The 19,988-nt window shown below is 43.7% G+C and overlaps 1 long non-coding RNA gene across 1 annotated transcript; it reads right to left on the bottom strand.

The window, feature by feature from the left end:
* Positions 1-1,433: 1,433 nt before the first annotated feature.
* On the bottom strand, positions 1,434-19,590 carry LOC130185461 (uncharacterized). The gene is made up of 3 exons (XR_008830155.1): positions 19,243-19,590; positions 1,755-1,792; positions 1,434-1,570 (listed from the first exon to the last, which is right to left on the bottom strand). It is a non-coding gene; the product is annotated as an uncharacterized LOC130185461 (long non-coding RNA).
* Between the last annotated feature and the right edge of the window lie 398 nt (positions 19,591-19,988).

Here is a 19,988-nt window from a genome sequence, read left to right as displayed (position 1 = left end):
GCCATCACTATCACCACTGCTGTGCAAACACACTGCATCCCAATCTCAGGGTATATTACAAGGCAGTCTGGTCAGAAGTGTAAAAAATAGAAAGGTAAATTATAGTAGATCCCAAGGAAATGAACAGTTCCACAACATATAAGCCTTAGGATAACATCTGATTCTGTGAATGAGTATTTATTCTACTGTAAGATACAAGCAAGCATTCCTGTGAAAAAGGAGATGTACAGTACGGCCAGGTCTTTTGCTGTTAGCATATTTTGTACTCTGAGGCAGCGGACAGAGTCATGATGTAAAACATACGCTCTCCACTGGCACGCAGCAGTGGAAGGGAGTTGTTGTGAAAGCCTGTCATTTTGAAAACAAATCCATAACAAACTTCTAAAACTCATGTTCCATGGTTACAACACGCACACACACAAGTCTGTATACCACTCAGTTCCATCTGAACCCGTGTTTGTGTGTGTGTGTGTGTGTGTGTGTGTGAGGGAGTGAGAGAGAGAGAGATTTTCCTTTTGGAATCTCAACATTCCCATTTCCTCCTTCCTTCTCTTTGTGGAGCCATTCTGCCTTATTTATCTTTCCCTCCTATCCCAAACACGGGGACGCTCCCCGCTGCTCTGATCTCGCCTTCTGCCATGATATGTGCACACACACCGACCCCCATGAACCCTTGTGCTCTTTGGATCACTCTGTTTTTCCCCTCTCTCTCTCTCTCTCTCTCATTAAACCTCAACCCTCCTCTGCATCTTTGTTTTTCCTCCTGCTTTTGTGCTCTGAGAAATGCTTTGGGGCAGTAAGGAGGTTTGGTTAAATGTCCTGTGCCCTCTGTGACGTCATCAGCTGTTGTTCTCTGTCGCAGCGCCTGAGGTTTGCCTTTGAAGCCAAAGGCTGCTCTTGAAGAAGCGTCTGATGGCTTTTGCCCTCTCTTTCATTCGCTCGCTTTCATCCCTCTGTGCTGCAACAGACATCAAGGGAGATTCCTAACAAGCATGTTATTTAGACAGTGATGTCATGGCCGTGGGGACGCTGTGTTATGTCTGAGGCCGAGCAGCACCGGAAGGGAGAAAACACAGGATTTAGACGTGGTTAAATCTGGCTTTGGTATCCAAAATATAATGACAGTAGATGGTTATATCATAGACTGCTCAGTTCAGCTTTTTTTTGCTCAATGCCTTCCCTTCTCTTCAGAGGAGTGTGGTGGAGGAAACCATCTCATCTGACACAGCTATGACACTCTTTAGATAATATCCTTGTTTGGGCTAATGAGGTCATTGTTAAAGCTGCAGATAAAAGCAAAACAGCACGCGCTGCTCTGACTGCCGTACTTTTAAGTAACTCTCAGACATGCTGCGGTCCAGATTGCAGTCCCTGATAGCGGGGCCGGCTGCATCAGCAGTGTGCCCACCCTGAATAAGGCCTCTATTGTCGGCTGCAGGTGTGTGTTTGTGTGTACCAGTGGTGCTTGGCAGAGGGGGAAGGCAGCAAATCGAGTAGGGTAAGCGAACACCTTGAGTCAGCGAGTGCAGGTGAGGGGTCAGTGGGGCAGCGATGGTTGGTTGGAGAAAACCTTCAGAGAACAACGGGAGATGGGGGGGGGAGACAAACAAGCATATAACGTATGATTGGTGTAAAGGTGGTAAAGATTTAACAAGCACAGGGAAGCCAGCGGAGCAGAGCCAGAGGATAATAGCACAGGTTGTGTAGGTTTAGGCCATTGTTTATATCAGTTATTGTAACATTATACTACTCACCAAAGAAATGACCTGACAGATCTGGCAACATGGTGACACTGTGAAAACAAAATGCAATTCACCTGACTTGTTTAGATGAATAGACATGATGTAAACAAAGCAATAAGCAGCCAGATTAATTTCTTTAAATCAAGGTGAACTTCTGAGGAAGCCACGATAATGTGTCAGGGACACTGTGCACAACAAGTATGGTTGGCCAGGATGTAAGACTGCAAAATGATGCAGGAGAAGGGAAGTTTGCTTTTTCCAAAAAGGTTTGGCTGACCTGAGGGTTTGTTGAAAACCTGTTTGACCGTCTGACTGCTCCTGTTTCCTGCTCTGTCAGACTTGTTTTGCTTTTTGTTTTTTTTTTTCTTTTTTTACAAAAAGGCACCACGTTATGAGGTCTTTCAATTAACATGGTGAGTACAATGTAACTCTATTGTTCCATCATAACTAACAGAAATGTTGGCCAAAAATACAAAAATAAAATCCAAGGTGTCATAAACCATAATAACCCTTTGAAGGCAAAGTGCATGCTCTTGTTGAACGGCTAGAACGAGTGATTTCTTTAAAGTCCCGAAAGAGGGCGGACTGAAACCGGAGTTGTGTTCCTCGTTTCTCTCTGTTTGAGGAAACATAATGTATAAATGTCTCCTCAAACACAGAATACAGATAGTGAAGATGGATAACTCTTTCATGTAAAACCGAGACATTATAGCTATTTGTGAAGTCATGCATGAGCAGGTACCCGTGAGATTCCAGGCGTGAAAGCAGGTTGCGGGAAAAGAAAAGATTTGAACAAAAGATAAAGAGGATATGTTTACGATCCTGCAGAGAAACATGAAGAGCAAATATCTCTATGTAAGCTAAACTGTAATGTGTTGAAAAGTGTGCTGCTGAAACTCAGTATGGACTGTCCCAAAGGAGGAGGTGGTGGTGGGACTAATTTGAGAAGATGAGAGGCGACAGTCATCCTATCTGGCCAAACAGGTCTGTTAGTGCTGCAGACACACTACACACACACGCATACACGCGCACGCACGCACACACACACACACACACACACACACACACACACACACACACACACAGGTGATTAAAGTGTTGGGTGACAGAGTGTCGCTTCCTTTGGCATCTCACAGTTGGAGCCGCCATTGGACACTCTCACTGGTTTTGCTGGTCTTTTCAACTCTGTGTTTTCCAGTCTGGTTTACTGGCTGGTTGACTGACAGCCTGACTAAATGTTTGTCTGGCTGCCTGACCGATCAGCCGACTGACTGATAAACTGCCTGGCTTTTCCCTTCCCTCAATCCAGCTGCCTGTTTTTCTGCATCCACTGCTCCGTCGCTCCCGTTTGCTTGGCTGAGCATCTGCCTGGCAGATTACATCCATCTCGCCTCTAGCAACAATTTAGAAAGCTGAGAGCGTTATGTACATTTCCTTAAAGGCTTAGGAATTTGTAGATTTTTTTTTTTTTTTTTTCTAAAAGATGGAGGTTGTGCCAAGGCCCAACTTAAGCCAAGCCCTCGAGCCAGTGTATTCTCACATTTCAGCCATCAGGAATGGGCAAAGGTGAGACAAGAGGTAGATTCACTACAAAGAGTGTGTGTGTGTGTGTGTGTGTGTGTGTGTGTGTGTGTGTGTGTGTGTGTGTGTGTTCAGTTTGTAATCCAACCCTGCCAGATAGCTCCAGGGAGAAGGACATTCTCTGTTGTTGTTTCCCTTCCCTGCATTCCTGCCTCCCCTTGACGTGTGGCACCAGAAAAGGTGAAGGAGGAGGAAGAGAGGAGGAGGAGGAGGAGGAGGAGGAGGGAGGAAGGGATGTAACAGGTTGTTTCATGCCAAACTGATCGCCTCCGTGCTCCCTCCCAGAAACTAATCACCTTCATTCCAGCAGGCACCTGCTCTCATCAAGGCTGAAGAAAACACAGGCACGCGCACACACACACACACACACACACACACACACACACACACACATTTGGTTTGCACTGTCTCCTTTGAGCAACCTTCCAACCACACTGCTCTGCTGTCAGGACTCAGAGCAAACAAGAGTCTGCCCTGCTCTGAGGTGAGAGCAACACTCTATTTTTGAGTACAGTGGATGATGATGAGGCCACACAGAAGCTTTGTGCCAAGCGCTCAGGGCTGGGGAAGCCAAGAATATACTAAATAAAAGCAGAGCGTGACAGCAGGAAAAGAAGGTATGCTCAGGTATTGTTTGGAGTCGAGCCTGCTGTGTGCAGCGGATTCAGAAGTTTGTTACAAAGAGCAAAGTAACTCTGCTCCTCAGGGAGGCTCTACATCAGCCTGCCTGCACATTCTCATATCAGCCACTTAAAGTATGTAAATACACTACATAAAACTGTGTAAATAATATTCAAACTATGTGCTGTGTACAACTGTGCAGATAGCATGGAACTGGTGTGAGCTGATATGTGAATTAATATCAGCGTTGCTGTTCACAGTATCTCCACATATATCACTAAAAAGGGCACTTGGAGAGCACAGACCGCCACCAAGGCCGAAGTCAAACAACATACACCAGACTTCAGAGTCAAATTTATAGTAAATGATTTGGATCCGCCTCAAAATTTAATGGGCTCTCCACTGGCCCACGCCCCATCCCTCCACCAAGCTTGATGCAAATCCCCCCCCCCCCCCGCACAGCAACACATCGCTCTGCTAGTGCGCCGGTGCTCCCAGCTGCCTCTCCAAACTGGCAGCGCACTGATCCGAATATTATATATACTGCCTCATACCACCCCACGTCAAATAACCCAAACTATCCCTTTAAGAATTTCATCCATACTTGACAAATCAGTTGTGCAGGAATTATGTTCAGTGCGAACGTTCACTTCAAGTGCAGGAAGTTCAGCATCTTTTCTGTCAGTTTTTTTACAACCTTTTTGGCTGCTGACCCTTTTTGCCTCTTGTCACTGTTTCCATGTCTGCCAGTTGAACCAAAGAGTGTTTTTTTTCATTTGCATACTGATAAAATAATTCACAAAAAAAAATAAACATGTAAGAGAGGGTTAGGGTTAAAATGTGAGATTATTTTAGGTTTTTTTTCCTGCTTTCCTATCGTCACGTTTGTCTTGCGACCTCTTGTTCGCTTTACGTAACAAAACAGAAAGTTAGGGTGTGAAGGTCAGAAAGGTGAACGGGCACGCATCCGACCTTAACGTGATGGACTGGAGCCCAATCCAACAGTTAATGTTCCCTCTCCTTTGTTTTGTCTCTATAACCACAATGGTTCCTAATCGTAACAATAGAAGAAAAGAGGCAAAAATATGGCACTGGACAATAAAAAACATTGTCCTCAGCTGTAACCTTTCTCTGTCTCTCTAATCAATACCAACCTCGTCAGGCGTTAAATTTTTATCACACCACATAACAGTCTAACAGATTCTCCACACTCTGAGGAAGATGATTTTGTAGGAGAATTGCTGATTCCCTTTTAATTTAACATATTTTTTGCCTACTGCAGTCATATTTAATGTTAATGACTCATCAGAATCAGCCTTAAAAACCCACAATGTGTAATTTGTTGAACGTTTTCTGACGCATGAAAAGCCTAACCCCTGATGCTGGGCTGAATGCTGGATGTGTATGGATGTGAGCGTGGATGGGGAGCAATAGCTTTGTGTTTGCCGTGTTGTTGTTCAAAGTTAGACGAGACCTTAGTATGTGTCCCAAACACACAACCATACATACACACACACACACACACACACACACACACACACACACCATCACAGCTCTCGCCCAGCCTTCCATCTAGGGATTAGGCAAGCTTTGTTAACATGATGTAAAGCGAACTTCAAAACAACCCCCATCTCAGTCCTCTGGTCTTCTCCAACCCCCTACACACACACACACACACACACACACACACACACACACACACACACACCTCGCTCTCTCCCCATCCTTCTTGCTCTGTCTCTCTTACACCACTGCTTTGCTGTCAGGAGAAAAATGTGATGAAAAGCAAAGAGTTGTGCTTTCTCTCTCTCTCTCCCTCACACACACACACACACACACACACACACACACACACACACACACACACAGGCTTAAACACTATCTGGATATTAGCAGACACACTAAACCTTTAGGTGACAGTAATTAAGTCACACACATTAGACAGCTTGAGAGATCCACAGCCTGATGACTATCTGAATCCACTCAACAAGTACAGGAGGATGTAATATGTGTACTTATGTGTATGTGTGTGTGAGGGATGTATACATCTCCTACATTAGCTAATTAAGGCAGAGCGTGTTGCAGGGGGTCAGCAGACCTGTGTGACGCGTCCCTGACATGATTGATTGTGACTGTCAGGGCTCTCAGCTGGGTGTCTCCCTGCGTCGGGCCCCGAATAAAGGATTACACAGGCCCTTGGTAACCTTGGCTGGCTTTGTGTGCCTGGGTCTCGCATCAAAGACCCGGCGGGAGACATTAGCATTTTTAATCAGCGGGCCGGGCCCCGTGCTGGCACAGGATGCCTGATCACTTTCATCAGAACGACACAGAGAGAGGAGACGGGAGGGCTGCACAAATGGAGGCCAGTGAAAGGAAGTACATACACGCAGGCAGCCAGAAACCGGGACACATAAATATATACTTTAACTACATGTCACACGGCACACTTGTTTAAAAATTGTGCACCGGCAGTGGCGTCTTTCTTTCTCATCTCCAGTGCACAATCTCCCTCTCCCCATCCTTTCTGAGAGAGATGAGTAAAGACAAAGCTTCACATCTCTCTATGACTCAGCCCTCTCTCCCCCCTCTCCTCCTTGGAACCATGCTATTAAAGCCTCTTCTAGCAGACGTAAAGACAGGATGAGGCCCATTTTGTTTAAGAAAGTGCTCCATGTTCCAATTAAACTGAGACCTCTGAGTGGCCTTCAAAAAAGTTCCGATAAAAAGACCTGATCTGCGCGCACTTAATTCTTTGACCCACTGTTTTGAAGTGGTGGAGCCGTCTAAAACAAATACATGCCTCTCCATTCTTTCGGCACAATAAGCCTGAAACAGGCTGGACTTAAAGAAAAGCCCAGCAGCAAAGAAAAAAAGTGAGACAACTCGGCAGTGGAGGAGAAAAACACTAAGAGGGAGACGTGGCGCCATATCGCCTTGAGTGGAGGATATATGTTCAAAAACTGAGCGGCACACACAAAAACAACCCTGAAACTTGGTGCCTAACTATATTTGTACATTTGCTCATGACACCAGCACTGGAACCTCTAGGAAATAATGAATAAATGCATGCCTCCCACCTTCTCTCTGGCTGAATGTTGAGAAAGCAGCAACGGGGGCAAACATATGCCATTTGCACCATGTGACAAGCACATTAAATCTTCATCACAGGAAAAAGCCTCTTTATTGGCAGCTGTAGTTTTAACATGATGCCAACAAGCGCCAGAGGACAAAACAATGGAGGAAAATAAGAGAAGAAAAAGAGAAATAAAACATCATCCACAAAAGCGACAATACTGATAATAACGGCAGCAGCTACAAGGAAACAGGAAGTAGAATATGAATGAGAGGAAGAGTAGATCAAATTCAAATCCAGTCAGGTAACATCATCTGTCTATCGGTCTTTGATGTTTCCCTTTTTGCTCTCTGTGGTGCGCTATCATCACAGACTCCTCGCGAGCACATGACGGCTTGGAATAAACCCTAAACTGCAGAACAGTTGCTCCAATGTCTGAGATGCAAATTCATCACAATAGCGAGGATAGTGGCTAAATCTCTGCCCGTGAATAGCCTGGCAAGAGACTTCCAAGACTTAATATCCCTTTAGAAGTCTATTATCTCTCCCTGGCAACTTGCATCTCGACAAAACACACAATCCCGTGCACACAGAGCTTTAAAGTAAACTGCAATCCCTGCATCTGGCACTTTTAAATAAGTAAACCTTATCAACAGCTTGGCGCAATAAGACAAAGACATCTGTTTATGTGCGTCTTTATGAGCATTTTTTATTTTTTTTTGGGGGTGTATCTTCCACACACATACACACACCTCCCCCAGTTTTTCCTTTGAGGATGACGTTTAGATATGGACATCTTTTGATGTGACTCATCAAAGCGGGGATTGGGGTGTGACAGGAGCGTCTCCCGATGTTTCCCTCGCTCTCCCGCTGTCAGCCGAGCGGACACACAGTCAGGAGCCGGGAGGAGACCACTGGAAACTTTTTATTTGATCAACTGATAAGCACATACAGGCCCCTTCACCAGCTTAGTTCAAAACAGAAATCAAGGATATGGACATGGCAGGATGCATATGCAGAGAAAGGTTCCCTGATGGGCTCCACTCTGTACGTGGAATATAAAGGTGCGAGGACATGAAGGTGTGTCAAAGCTGTGTGTATGTAGTGGTCCTTTCACAACATCTGCACTGGTCTGAGCTCTCTCCTGAGAGAAGGTAGAGAGAGATGAAATGAGAACAAACAAGTGCAGGAGAAGAGAGGCAGCTCTCAGCAGTATCCTGCCTGTTGGACTTTAAAGAGCAGGAAAGAGACTGCTCGGCCTTTCTCGCCTCCTAGCTTCAACAGATAAGGAGAGACGCACCAAAAGGAACATGAGAGACAGAAAGAGAGAGAGAAATAAACTGACAAGCCTGTGCAAGACGATAACGGTTATAAAAAAAAAACCCCCGTATCCATTAATCTGTCAAGAATCCATGATGGTAATTACCAGCAGTGTTCGCGCTCAATCGGAGCGACGAATCAAAGATGGTGCTTTGAGATTTTTTTTTTTAAACAAGAATAATTCAAGTGTTACACTTTCCACATCCTCGAGTACGCAAGGCTCCGCTAGGGTCTGTGCGGACATCTGTGTACCCTCCAGTTTAGTCCCTATATTACAGGAGCACCATTGACAGCCAAAGCGAACTAGAAGGTGTACTAAATGATGTGTTCATCGTAACATATCGCACCTTTGGTTGGTGTACGTTTTGCGGGTGATCAACTAAGAATTATTGCATAAATGCAAAGATGGCCGCAAGCATAAAATAGAAATTCGATCCGATGGTCTGAACTATTTTTCCCTCTGTCATTCCAAAAATGCTAACACGAGTGAGAAACACTGGTTCCCTACGTACTCTTTCATTGTGCCTATGTCTCCTCCTCACCGCAATAACAGTAGCCATCTGTGCACAATGCTGGGCTGATTAGCACCTTCCTTTCAAACGTATTATATACAGACGCAGTCACAATCACCGAAATTACTTTCAGGCTTGGTAAATCGCAATGTGTGTGCTAAATCAACCTATTTGCATTTTCTCCTCCTAGTATTTTGCACACTTGGGCAGAAACGGCCCATACTCCATATTCATTAATGCAAACGTACTAAATGGACAGTGTGTGTTGTCTTGCACATTTGAAAGATGCAATCCTCAGTGCGCACCATTAGTAGATCAGCTTGCACATTTGCTTGCGGGTGATATCAAGTTTACACACATTTTTACACATGCAGACCTTTAGTAAATCAGGCCCTTAGACACTTAGAGGTGCTTAGAGCTAAATTTCAACATGCTGATGTTTAGCAGGTATAATATTTACCATGTTCACAATCTTAGTTTACCATATTAGCGTGCTAACTTTTGCTTATTAGCACTGAACACAAAGTATGGCTGGGGCTGGTGGGTTAGGGTTCATCCTCTGGGGAACATGAATGTCTGGGTAATCCATGCGATCGTGGTTGAGGTCTTTCAGTCTGAACCAAAGTGGTAGAATGACTGACAGATCAACAGTACATGACAGGAAAACTACCAGGGTTTAAATGAATATACCTTTCTGTAATTCAATTTGGAAGTTGTTTACTACTCGCCAAGCATTAGATCAACTGTCTTTCTCTGAGGGGAAAAAAGTTGAGCAGAGCGACATCATGTTCAGACCAGTTATCTATTTCGCTACATCAAAGGCAAATCCCTGCTTTTATAAACGGTGCCGCACGCCTTCACCCGCTGCTATGCAGTTAATGTGGCTGCGGTGATGGTTTGTAATGGCAGCAGTGATAGTGTGGCAGGCAGCGCAAGGGCAATTTTAGCTAGTTGAGCTAAAGTGGTGAAATGACTGCAGAGTCTACAGCTGCAGTACAAAGCCTATCAGCGTTTGAATCTTAACAAGAAGGAAAAAAGGCCCCTGTGCATAGCGAGAGAGGGCAGAGCCTGGCTTAGATCTTCAACCTCTGTGCGCACACACACACACACACACTACACGCATGCAAAGTCATGGCTAAGGCAAACACATACACTGACATCAAAACACAAACATTAAAGAGCACACAGACAATCACATCAAGACACACAGCAAGAGCCACAAGAGTGCTGACACACAAACATAGAAAAAGAAAACAAGCTCATACGCACACATCAAGAAATCACAGAAACACACACACACACACACGCGGCATGAGTCCTGTGTCCCTGGCTGGCCAGCTGTGGGAGGTCACACAGACATGACAGTTCTGCTATCAGGCCAGCATTAAGGCCTGCCGCTTTAAACACAGCCTTTTGAAGTCACACCAAAGTCAGACACTAGGATCTCTCATCTCCCATCTCCCTTTTAACACTGCAGTGCCGACATTTCATTCTGCCTCCCCTTTTCATGCTCCCAGCTTTGAATTCTGCCTTTTAAAAGACTAATTTTAACTTCTTCAAGGCTGGAAAAACAGGCAAAGGCGTGTCGTTAAGATTCTTCCGCCTGACGTGCGTCTTTTTCAGCCAAGTAACGAGTGTTCAAAGGTAGCCAGGGTCCACCAAAGTAACGCCGTGTCTCTGATGTTCAATGTCAGCTGGCTGATAAACGGAGCATTGTGCCGTTGACAGATTTTGCACATCAGCTTTTAAGTTGAGGGTATCACATATTTAAATTATGGTGGAAATGATCATGATACCAAAGCATCATGGGAAATTATCCTCACAGAAAGATGTGTTATTTTAATGAAGGATTCCTTCTCTTCATCATTCGCTCCATCATTCTGACATGAGGTTACAATCAGAAAAACCTTCTACGACAAAAACCTTATTGATTTGTTGTTTAACTTCAGTCTTTTTTTACTTTAGGCAAATGAAGGCCCAGCTGCACCTGCATTTACCAGTGACATTTTGAAGCGACATCCGTTCATTTCAATGGAAAGTAAGTCTGTGCGAAGAGTCCAGCTCTTCTGAACGACTGCAATTTGTCATGACCGTGCTGACCTTTAAGGGAGTGGAAAGACAGATGAAACAAAACAGAAGAAGCTATCACATTAGCAGTGTCGCTCCTCCTAATATAACCCTACCAGAGTGGTAACTGCGCTGCTATACAGATACAGTGTGGATTGCATGAGCGAGTAGACAATACAAATTCATCCCTTGTATGAACTGTGCTTTTGCCTTGTTAGTTGCTGAGCTAGCTGTAGCCCCTCGAGTAGTCGCTATGTCACCCAGCTTTCTGCACCACCTATATCGACAGGGTTGGTGAGTGAATCTTACCGCCACTTTCTGGTCTCCGGTCTGATGAATAAATCCTGTAGGAAACAATCACATCTTCATGCTTAAAATAGCCAAAATTGACTGTTGGTAGGAGATGAGAGCACGTCTATGGATGAGAAGCAATCGTAACGCCCGATACAGACTAGTTTGTACGACATGATGTCCAACCACGTCTGAAGGAAAAAGTGTTGTTAACTTTTCCAAACGGCTACACTCTTTGAAGGCGCTCATGTACACATGAAAAGTGTACATGGTCTCAGACTCTCGTCAACAATCTGACACACACTTTAGTTAAAGCATACTGATGCCTTTAAGCTACAGCGTAACTTAAAAAAAAAAAAAAAAAGTTGAAATATGCGCTTGGACCGTTCCTATAAACACAGGGTAGAAGAGGCATATATAATTTATTTACAATTTACAGGAATTAGTTTGACTCAAGCCCCTGGTAGAATAACATCCTTCTTTAACTCAGAAGCCCACTTTGTTGGAAGGCGCCATGTTTCGTCGAAACTCAAAATAAGTGATGACAGCCTGAGTACGAGGTGCTGAAAAGTGGTCATCATAGACGATGGTGAGAACCCCCTTCTGTTTGCTTTTGGGTTGGAACAGCTAACTTGTTTTGGTGTGTATCTACCCACCCCATGCGCAGCACATGCGCGCACACACACACAGCCCTCCTCTGTAGCTGACCCAGGCTAATTTTTCTGTTTACTCCACTCAGTGTTTCGCAGTTGAACAGATCAAACGAGCTGCTAAGCTGTGGGTTTGTTTACTCCGGCTCTGACCCACGCCCAGCCAGGGACGAGCAAGCACCGCAGCTCTTTTTCCACATTTGGCATTTTTTGCTTTTCATCTGGATCACAGCCTTCTCCTCCCTCCCCTGCCTCATTCCAACTTCTGATGACTCCCCCTGCCCTCTTTGCCCCTGAAAACTTTTGTCTACCAGACGCCCAAGGTTTTTGTATGTCTCAGTTTTCTGTACACATCCAAATTTAATCGATTACCCGCTTTCACATCTCCTCTTCTGCACCTGTGGAGCCTTCATCCTCAGTCACACTCCTCATGACTTCTTTCATCACAATTTTTTTCTGACTCACACCCTCTCCTTGATTTTTTTCCCCCCTGCTTTCTCACACGTTCCCTGTTATCCTTTCTAATTCTCTGCTTTGAAACGATCCTCCTCTCTTTGTGCGCTCTCCCAGTCACGCACAAGCATACTCACTCCCTTGCAAGCAAATGCACTCACATGCATGCTCACACGTATGCTGATGCAGGATGTGTGTGATGTGAAGCCAGGTCCGTTCCTTTCCCAGGCAGACCAGCAAGAGCGAGGACCCCCAGCTCGCAGTTCAACTCCCTCCCTGGCTCGTTCTCTCTCTCCTTCCTCCTTTTCTCGTTTCCTTCTGACAAGGTAAAGGCCGAGGACGGAGAGATGACCTCATTCGGGGGGAGTCCAGGAGGACACTGGACTGTAACGTGAAAGCCAAATATCCTGCAATGGTGATTGTGTATGGCCATGTGGTAATCAAGTAATGATTTTGACCATGGTCTGCACCATCCTCCAGCTTTTTAAGGCTTACCATCTGCTGTAGTCTAATCCTTGGATTGGAGGATTAAGACAAGTTTGTTCTTATGGTTTCTACAGATCAAGAGGTTCATCACGGTTCATGAGGAAACTGGCAGAATTGTACCTCTGCAGTCTTACTCTGTGTTTCATATCAAGAATACAGATTCTAGACTTGAGTAGGAGATTTTGACTATTTGAGACTTCAACAATTGTGACCCTTAAGTTTTAGTGTTTAAATTAAGTCATTCACTTGTCCTTTTCATGTCCCTTTTTTATATTTAGATTTACATTTCATAGCCTTTTTCCTTGTGGAGCAAGCTGTCACACTGCTTCTGACAATAGAAACCTTATCTAACGGTCCTCTTACTATTTTTTTCCAGCGCTTTCCAACACCACGTATGGAACATTGGTCATGTGATAGCAGGTGGTGGGACAACTGAGCAAAGTGTGCTGTGTCCGTCGATGTCAGACTGTGAGATGTGGTTGAAAGCTGTGGAAATAATTAAATTCTCCCTCCTCCACATCATCACCGTCAACTTATTCTTCCTTGAATTATTAGCAGGGAAATCACCTTAAATACTGAGCAAAAAAAAAGAACTATCCTGTAGCTAATAATAATAATAATAATAAAATGATGGGCAAAAACACTCATAATTTCTCCAAGTAATTGTTCAAGAGACACTATCTAAAATGATAGATCAAATGAAAAATGCAGCAGAGAGGAAAATAGTCACAATATAATGGTAACCAATAGCAACAACTGGCAAATGCTTTGTTTTACGTGTCTGTAATTCCCTCATAATTTCCCAACAAGGTTCCTGGAGAGAATAATCTGCTTCTAATTATAGGGAGAACTTTTCAGTAACAATTGGAAATTTTAATTTTAATTTTTACATGTTAAGTTGACCTGACATGCACTGAAAAAAAAAAACACTCCCTAGGTTACCCTAGCTATTGATTATTAGAGCAAATGAATTGCAGGAGTACAAAGTGACCACTGTTTAAATTTTCTCTATAATCAGCACCAAAGTATGTAGTTCTTTCCAGCTAACTTCCTAGGAACTTATTAAGAAATTATGAACCCATTAAATAAAATAAGTATTAAGGTATTACTGGGGTAATCTGTCATGATGAAATACTTTCAACGTACTTTTTTGTTATGGGTAATTTTGCCTAAGAATCTATTAAATCAAATCATTGGCCCTCACATTGTGGCCTCTTAGAGTTTTGGGGGTGTGTGCACTTGTAAAACAGCTCATTACCCAGAGGGCTTTGGAGTTATGTGGGTGTTGCTTGTATCTAACAGACTGAAGGCGGGCTGCGGTTTGGTGTTCACGTGGTTCACAGTCTAACTTTACTACAAACTGTAGTGAATTCACACAGCCCAGAGGCATCACGCTAATATGCTCTCACACAGTTAAATGACATCTGAGATATAGAAGATTACAAAGGAAAGTTATTTTGACAGGTTTGTCTTATGAGAATGTGTGTCCCTGAGTTCTGTCTGTGCTTCAGTGAAGGAAAAAGCTCGACTTTTGACTCTGATTTGAAAATAAAGAGCAATGTGTGGCTGATTTGTTGTGATCCTGCTGTGTTTATCTGTTTCTGGTTCACATTGAGGGGGCATGAGAGCATCCATATTGTTTAATAATCAGTGGGATGTTTAGATTGTAGATGCAGGTTGGAGCAAAGAGAAGCCAGACCCGCCATCTCTGCATGCAGCGCCCCAAACAAGAACCACATGTCCGAGTCCTGCTTCTTTAATTCTCTCTTTCGACTTCCCTCTCTCCGCCCCATCCTCATGCTACAGACTCTCCCCAACCCCTCACCCTGGGAAAAAACGTGGAAGCTCAAAGATTCTAAAACACATGTGGTTAGCCATAAAACTTCACATGCACTCTGTGTACCCTAACCCTCCTCCAACCCCCAACCCCACGCTCCCATCCCCTCCAACCACTCAGCCAACCGACACACACACCGACCTACAAGGAGGAGAAGAGTCATACATAAGAGGAGACGTGGAAACAATGGGACGAGAGGAAGCAACATCAGGCAACAATCTGAGCTGTCTGTGGTGGCGAGCAAAAACAAAGAAGTTTAGGGGGTTGGTGGTGGGACAATGGCGACAGTCAGAAAGAAGGTGACTGCAGGCTACCATTCCTGCACGGGCCCAGAACAATGCCTATCCTGTGGCTTGGTGGGGCTGTGCCGTGCACTAGGTGAAATTTAAGACAAACATAAACACCAAAGGAGGACAATGGCGCTTACTCTCTTTACAAAAGATGCTTTTCCTTCAGCTGCGTGGAGGATGCACACTGAACCCCTCTGGCGCGGCCCGGCCAGCTATCATACCTCACGTCCTCACTGCCCTTTTAGCAGCACAGCATCTGATACGGCCGCGCTGCACTGGTGGCAGATTGGGTTTCTAGCCCTCAACGTCAAACCCCTGTCTTCTTCATTTCCCAAAGCATTTGTGAGATATATAATCTCTTCAGATTCTTGCCATGTGATTAGGGAAGGAAATATAATGCCTTTTTTCTGTCAGTACTGTTGGAAAAAAGCCTACTTCGGAAGATTTGTTTCAGCCTTCAAATGTTTTGGTCACATATGTTGGTCATTAAGTTACCAGGCGCTTGTCTCCTAAGAACAGGAGTGATCTTATGTATTGTTGAAGGCGAATCTTCTCTTATGGTATTCTGTATTACCTCACTGAGCTATAATGCAAATCTATGATGCCTATATTCCACTCTTTCAGTAAAACTGGACAGTCTATAAGCTACAATAATAGCCCTGTTAATTTCTTTTTGATGGATAGGTTCGGGTTCTCCTTGGCCAAGCAGCTGTCATCCAAACATGTCAGCAAATTTGACATTGGTAGAGACCAAAGGCGTGGGAGCTTGTCATTGGTTAGAGTGGAGCATCAGGCAGTATAAAGTCATGTGATTGGTCACATGGTAGGGGGATCAGCTACCGCAGTGGCGCCTGGCGAGGATCCAGACGAGGCCCCCTGGTTGACCACAGTCCCATGGCTGTCTGGGTCGATGCCTGTGTGGAACAACTCGCATGGCTGATCCAGGTTCCAAATGAAGGGGTGCAGGACCCAAAATTGGGGGTCTCACCCTCTCATATCCGTCTATGGTGAAATGATTTGAGTGTATTTAAATGAGGCTGAGGTTCGTGGTGACGATAACCGTGAGTAGAGTTTTTTTCCCAGGGCCTCCACGCTCAGCCGTGCTCTGGTTTGATGTTTTAGACTTAGACGTTGTGTTTTAAACCATATTGCCATGTCTTTTTTTGTGTGTTTGTGATAAAATCCTTATCAATATTTCAGACTGTTTTTACCTACTGAAAAAAAAAAAAGAATCACGATTGCTTTGTAATGGATTTTCTTTGAAGCAGGTCAAGGTCAGTGTCTTTTGTACCATAACAACACATTTTGGAAAATGACTTCACACGGACGTCAAAGCCTTGCCTCCACCAATCAAAGTGCATCTGTGTGATCCTGGTTCCACTTCCTGTTTAGGTTCCTGTGTGCCGTTGTTCACAGTCACAGCCTTTGATCTCGCTTCATGTGGGCGGGACAGGTAGCAGACTTTGGATATCACCGCGGGAAACAATAGCAGGCAGAAACATCGACATGGGGGGGTGGGGGGATGAGGTGGCAGATTGGCACAAAGTTGTGCCAATTCATTACAGTCCACAGCTGACTTCTTAAGTGGGGAACAGTCAGTGGCTCATACAACTGTCAGTGCTCACTGTATAAGACAAGTACCTCCATAGAATATAGGGATGTGACATAAAGCTACAAAACACTGTGTCCTGACATAGCCTGAAAATCAGGCTGTAAGTGTGACAGTCAATTCTTGGCAATAATCTCAACTCAAGGTCAATCTCACATTTTATGTTTTTTTTTTTTTTTAATCAGCAAATGGACTTCAGTTGTGGTGAAATTCATTCATTTCCAATGAGCGATGTGAGAAACTGCTGCATGGCCCCAGACCTCCAAGAGCCTCAAAAGCCCCAGGTTTGCTGTGTGTCGATCCGTAATTAGATTACATGCAAATTTGTTGAGAATTAGCACCACTCAGATACAATATCACCTGGGGTCTGCATAATTATGAAATCTTGTAGAGGGACACCATAGTGTATTATTTAAATAATCCTGTGTTTTATAAAATTACCTCAAACTAACTGACAAAAAAATAACATGGAACCTGGTAGTTATCTTTACTCCAGTATAGGAGTACTGGTTGGTTTGAGGATCTCTGTGAATAATATAAGATACTGTGCTGTGTGCACTCTACTCGATGGGAACTTGGAGGCAACTGGGGCTAAATATCACATTTTTAGTCCATGACCCCCAAAACAGCTCAATCTGACCATGCATCACGTGACAGACTAAGTATTTGATTTCAGGCATATGATAACAGGTGGCTGTGAGTAAATTGAGGACGCTGATAAAGACTGTGAGATGTCGTTAAAGCTCTGGAAAAGGCTCGTAAATTGATCTTGAGCAAAGCAGCTTTTTGTTAGACCAATTTTGCCAAAAAAATTGGGTGGTGATTCAGAGGTCTGGAACCAGGCCAGCACTGACTTGATGTTTTTCCCAACATATACTGCTCCTGCTTAGTGTATCGTTAGCAGAGTCAGTAATGATCTCAAACAGAGAGGCTTCAGAACAAAACTACAGAACCGGCTATGTTCTTAAATCTTATCACAAAATTGAAGTCATACAAATTTACACAGGTACACTCCTCTTTGTCAAAGCACTTTGTAGCCACCTTCAAATGCCCCTAATTCTTCACAACCACCTACTTTTAAAAAGCACCTACATGTTTGAATAGCAGTCTAGAGTCCACCGAAACCTGGTGCACTCTTCAAAAAGATGACCCCATCTAAAATAGCCCTCTATACAAAGATCGGTTCACAAGGCTCTCTGACAGTGAAGCGCCGCTGAGTGGGAGCCTCTTAGTTCTAAAGAGTCCAAAGGGTGGCCTTCAAGTGTATGCACTGACCTTTGCTGATGAAAGGACTGAAAATGGTATTTTAACAATATCATGATGCCCTTTCAATATGAAAGGCAGCATTAGAAACACTCTGAGCCAATGAAACTTAAAAAGGAGAGAGGGTGGCAGAGCGTGGTGAGCAAAATGTGTGTTAAGATATCAGTGGGCATGTGTGTGAAGCTATAAGCTATTACATATTTAAATTAAATTATGTAAGGTAGCTATGATCCTGGATAGCTTTCTTTACATCTTATGCAACCGCAGGTCTGAGATGATACTGCACAGAGGAAAAGCTTGACAAAACCTGGACAGAATTAATTTTGTGAGCTGGTGATATTCTACTGTTTTCTACTGTCGATAAAGCAAATGAAAAGACCGAAACAAAAAAGCAGCTGGTCCCGTTTACAAGTATTGTCGGTGTAGCCAAACGTGATATAGCTTATTTTTCCGTCATAGACCTCCATTGTTAAAAAAACATTATTGAGCCGTACCATTGCTAGTCACAAGGACGCCAAATGTGTGTTGATCCACAGCTGAAAATAGTCCCCAACAAATGCACTAATTACCCGTTTGTGTAAAATTTGCTACAAACTACACTGGCCAGGTGTTTTAAGAAATTACTGAGCATTTTGTAAACATGCAACTATGTATTTGTGACCTATTTTAAGAGATTTACAGTACATGCTCAGTTTGGGGCTGACAACAAACAGGGTGGAGAAGTTGGAAAGTACTGGGAGACGGATTAAAGCTCTGTTGATTTTGGGCTTCTCATGGAATTTGTTGTGAACAAAAAGTCTAAAAGGTCTAGACTTTATCCTTGAAAGGCTAGATGTTTGATTTTCTGGCCCAGACTGTAAATGATCCATAGCCCAACTCATATGGACCTTCCCCTCATCTAGAAATGACTGCATGTTTTGGTAGTTTGTTGCCTCTGGTCTATAACTTTGGAAGATGACCATTTGATTTATTTAACTTGAACGTTTGAAGCCTTTAGGCTAATTAACTTTACCTTTTGAATACAAACAGTATTCGCAGAGAAGGAGAGCTATGGCTTTTCTCCCTGATCGCTTACACTGAAAGCACATTAAGAGGGAGGTCTGTTAATGACCAGTATCAACAGGAGGAATGATTACAGCAAGAAAAAACAGTTTCATACTCTATTTACATGGGGACCTGACTATTGTTTTTAGACTCGATCTTGAAAAATTGTGAACCTATCCTTTAAAGAACTGAATTGCATCTTAAAGCATTTAACTTCTCAGGCTCCTTGACGGTTTATACCTGTAACTAAAGCGGGGCGATATGGCCTAAAGATAAAATCTCAGATTTCTTTTACACCACACCCGATTTACGATGTAACTAATTTCTTTAATCTATCAATCAATAAACTTATTTTTAAAGCACTGTTCAAAATGCAGTTATTCATTGTCATTCAGACACTTACTGATGGCGTTGTGCAGTTTGTGTCCAAAGCACTGGAGGTAGGTCCATGTCTGTCGTCATGCAGGCGTGTAGGTCTTCCCTGAGGTTCCACGAGCTCACTGCGTTCCACTAACGTTACCTGCTTTTTAGCAGGTGTTTTAGCGCTGCCGCTGTCGTGTGCAACTCGCAGTGCTGTACGCTTCTCCCACGCAGCTGCGTGCCTCTGTTAGAAATGCTGGAATAAATTAGTCGTGCTGCTGCTTTTAGTTGCCACAGACTTTCGGCAAACTTTACAACGGACAGTGGTTTGCTCGAGATCGGACACATAAAAAAACTGAACTACTTGGAGGAGACACTGCCTTTTTTTGGGAACGATCCCTCCTCACTTATATTTGCGTATGCTGCTATGTTGATATTCCACTTGCTTTTGAGAGAGCTCTCGCGTTATTATAAACTACGGAAGTTCAGGGAAGCGGGTGGCGGTTCCGTACCATAATTAACCCAAATTTAGTTGAAATTCGATTTTAATTTTTAAACATCGTCCTAAAACATGAATTCGAATTAATCGATAAAATCGTTTTATCACCCAAGTATACCTGTAACTTTCATTCATGCAGTAGTCTGCTATTATCTATTCAATGGGAACATAATTGGGTCTGAGCAAAAGACATCACACACAGATCATAAATTGCCACAGGAGGCCAAACGGTTTACCATGTACATAGGAGGGTGAAATGTACTTATGGCACTTATTTGCCAAATGTCTCA

The sequence above is a fragment of the Seriola aureovittata genome, chromosome 17 (assembly GCF_021018895.1).
Source record: "Seriola aureovittata isolate HTS-2021-v1 ecotype China chromosome 17, ASM2101889v1, whole genome shotgun sequence".
NCBI classification, from domain to species: Eukaryota; Metazoa; Chordata; class Actinopteri; order Carangiformes; family Carangidae; genus Seriola; species Seriola aureovittata.
Note: the sequence above shows the minus strand (reverse complement) of the source record. Positions and strands in the feature narration are given on the sequence as shown.